A 3,718-nucleotide genomic window follows, 5' to 3' on the forward strand; every position below is an offset into this window, starting at 1 on the left:
CGAAGCCAGCAAGGGCCTGGCCGCAAGTGCGTTCAATTGTCGGGACGTCCAAGTCCCTCGTTCTTCCGTGCTTCCTCTTTCGGCAAGTCGTTGCGGCACCTTCCCAAAGCGCGCAGACCCGCTAATCGCGACGAGCGCGACGTGGCCGTGCCGCCTTTCCCTCGGCAGCAAGCAAAACGCCTGGCAACGTCGACGCTCCCCTAACCGCGATCTCGCACCGTGTTTCGTGTGGCGAATTCAAAAGCCGGCCGGCGCTGCTGCAACCATTACGGTCGGTACGCATACGCCGCGGAGGGCGGGACGGTCATCGGAGCGTGCGGTTCCTCCATCGAGTACTGCGCACCTCGGCCGTCGCATCGCCGTGCCATGACCGGCCGCGCGTCAACGCGAACCGGTGCCAGCGAGATCCCTCGCCTGCAAGAACCGACCGGCAGCCTCCGTCACCCGAGGACGCGGAGGCGCTTGCCGCGGACGGCGGGACGGTATGCACTGGTGCACAGCGGACCCGTCACATCGCCAGTTCCTTGACCGACCGCCGACGCTTGTGCCGTTCCTCTCGTACTTGGCAGTCGCCGCGCGATTGTCGGGTCTCGTTCTTGCACGCTCGAACGGTCGGGAGGGCACTCGGCTGGCGTTTCGGGAACGCGCAGCCTCGCCTTCTACCGACGTAACCACGACTCGCCGTTCGCGCTCCGCCGCTCCTGTTTACAGTACTAGGCGGTCCCGCAGCGGTCGGGTCGCGCATTTCGAGCGCTTCGAGCCACGGTGCAGTGGCGGGTCGAAAGCCGACCTATGAGTGCGTTGCGCCGTTTGTACCCGCGTCCGCCACCTGGCCGACCGTCCAAGGTCGCGGTGTTGGCGTCCGCTGGGCGCAACAATTTGTCACGGGGTGCCGCTCCACATTCAGGCAGCCCCGTGGGGAAAAGCCGACCCCGCGTCCAAACGGGGTCAGCGGCAGAAAGTGTCGGGCGCAGACGCAGCTGAGGCGCTCACCCTTCACAATCCGTTAATGATCCTTCCGCAGGTTCACCTACGGAAACCTTGTTACGACTTTTACTTCCTCTAAATGATCAAGTTTGGTCATCTTTCCAACAGACCGGCGCAACCGAAAGGCCGCGCCGGACATCGGTCCGAAGACCTCACTAAATCATTCAATCGGTAGTAGCGACGGGCGGTGTGTACAAAGGGCAGGGACGTAATCAACGCGAGCTTATGACTCGCGCTTACTGGGAATTCCTCGTTCAAGGGGAACAATTGCAAGCCCCTATCCCAATCACGAAAGAAGTTCCACGGGTTACCCAGTCTTTTCAGACAGGGATAAAGACACGCTGCTTCCTTCAGTGTAGCGCGCGTGCGGCCCCGGACATCTAAGGGCATCACAGACCTGTTATTGCTCTGTTTCGTGCGGCTAGGAGCCGCTTGTCCCTCTAAGAAGGTTGTAAGGTGCTGGGAACCCCGCACCTATTTAATAGGCTAGAGTCTCGTTCGTTATCGGAATTAACCAGACAAATCGCTCCACCAACTAAGAACGGCCATGCACCACCATCCACCGAATCAAGAAAGAGCTCTCAATCTGTCAATCCTCCCAGTGTCCGGGCCGGGTAAGTTTTCCCGTGTTGAGTCAAATTAAGCCGCAGGCTCCACTCCTGGTGGTGCCCTTCCGTCAATTCCTTTAAGTTTCAGCTTTGCAACCATACTTCCCCCGGAACCCAAATACTTTGGTTTCCCGGAAGCTGCCCGCCGAGTCATTTGAGTAACTCAGGCGGATCGCTGGTTGGCATCGTTTATGGTCAGAACTAGGGCGGTATCTGATCGCCTTCGAACCTCTGACTTTCGTTCTTGATCAATGAAAACATTCTTGGCAAATGCTTTCGCAGTAGTTCGTCTTGCGACGGTCCAAGAATTTCACCTCTAGCGCCGCAATACGAATGCCCCCGTCCGTCCCTCTTAATCATTACCTCGTATTCCAAAAACCAACAGAACAGAAACGAGGTCTTGTTCTATTATTCCATGCAAGTTTATTCAGGCGACTCGCCTGCGTTGAGCACTCTAATTTTTTCAAAGTAAAAGCACCGGCCATCTCGAGGCACACAATGAAGTGCACCAAGAAAGAACCGGCATGATGTTCAGTCCGAGCCGTCGCATCGGGTAGATGCACTACTCGTCTGGAACTGAGATCCAACTACGAGCTTTTTAACCGCAGCAGCTTTAGTATACGCTATTGGAGCTGGAATTACCGCGGCTGCTGGCACCAGACTTGCCCTCCAATTGATCCTCGTTAAAGGATTTAGAGTGTACTCATTTCAATTACGGGGCCTCAAAAGAGTCCCGTATTGTTATTTTTCGTCACTACCTCCCCGTGCCGGGAATGGGTAATTTGCGCGCCTGCTGCCTTCCTTGGATGTGGTAGCCGTTTCTCAGGCTCCCTCTCCGGAATCGAACCCTGATTCTCCGTTACCCGTAACAACCATGGTAAGCAAGTAACCTACCATCGAAAGTTGATAAGGCAGACACTTGAAAGAAACGTCGCCGGCTCGTGGCCATGCGATCAGCACAAAGTTATCCAGAGTCACCACACAATACGGGCCGAAACCCGATCGATCTTGGTCTAATAAAAGCACCCGTTACCCAAAGGGCTCCAGGCTCACTGCATGTATTAGCTCTAGAATTGCCACAGTTATCCAAGTAGGAAGAAACGATCTAAGGAACCATAACTGATTTAATGAGCCATTCGCGGTTTCGCCTTATTTCGGCATGTACTTAGACATGCATGGCTTAATCTTTGAGACAAGCATATGATTACTGGCAGGATCAACCAGGTAATCGTTCGACTGCGCGTCCGTCCTCGCCCTCGGCGGGCCGGACGCAGTCTGTGTGCGGCGGAGGCCACCTTCAGGCGCCCCAACACGCTTATTTTGCACTCCGAGATGACGGCGTTCGAGCTCGCTACGGCACAACCTTCCCGAAAGACGAGTGGGAGCCGTGCGGCAAGAAGCACGTTCATGCTCGCTCTTTTTCGTTGCATCGACTCGGTCGCGCCGTGCGGGTTGCCCAAGCCCGCTGCACTGTCGGTGGACCGGCCGGAACTAGCAACGGAGCCGAGACTGCAAAGCCGCCAGACGACGGGTCACGCCCGCGTCTTCGGCGCTTTCGCATCTGAATCGCCCGAGGACGACACGGAACACACCTCGATATCGTGGTAAAACGGCACCGTCCGACAACCAGCCCCTAACGCATCAAGCGGATGAGGCTGCAGACGACTGCCGTGGATTCCCCTGGAGCAGACCCGAGGACACGCTTGACGAGGCCGAAGCCCGCCGCATATCAGACACCCGGTCGCTTTCGCGTACGCCGCTCACGAGAACCCCCACATAATAGCAGCGATAAGTACCCAGACCTCCTTGGGCCCTAATACGAGCGTACTCGAGAAAATTTCACCGCGGGTGTGCCCCGAAACGTGTGGCATGTTGAGCGTGCCACAAGTCTACGTCGCTCTCAAACCCGCCGAGGTCGTAGAATTTGCGACCCTACTCACGAAATTCCCACCGAGGATACGGCCGCAAACGTACCGCACCTTGGGTAGGCCACGAGTTTGTGCAACACTACGCTGACGGCACAGCACCGAGGTCGTGCGCGCACGCACGGGAAAATTCCGCCGCGGTTTCTGCCGAAAACGTGAGGCACCACGACTCTCCGCAAGTTCGCGTCGACTGCGAAA

The 3,718-nt window shown here is 57.0% G+C and overlaps 1 non-coding gene across 1 annotated transcript; it reads right to left on the reverse strand.

Annotated features, from left to right (window-relative positions):
- Positions 1 to 1,007: 1,007 nt before the first annotated feature.
- Positions 1,008 to 2,822, reverse strand: LOC142796119 (small subunit ribosomal RNA). Its single transcript, XR_012893560.1, has one exon. It is a non-coding gene; the product is annotated as a small subunit ribosomal RNA (ribosomal RNA).
- Positions 2,823 to 3,718: the final 896 nt, after the last annotated feature.

This window comes from Rhipicephalus microplus, unplaced genomic scaffold (assembly GCF_043290135.1).
Source record: "Rhipicephalus microplus isolate Deutch F79 unplaced genomic scaffold, USDA_Rmic scaffold_1134, whole genome shotgun sequence".
In the NCBI taxonomy this organism is placed as follows: Eukaryota; Metazoa; Arthropoda; class Arachnida; order Ixodida; family Ixodidae; genus Rhipicephalus; species Rhipicephalus microplus.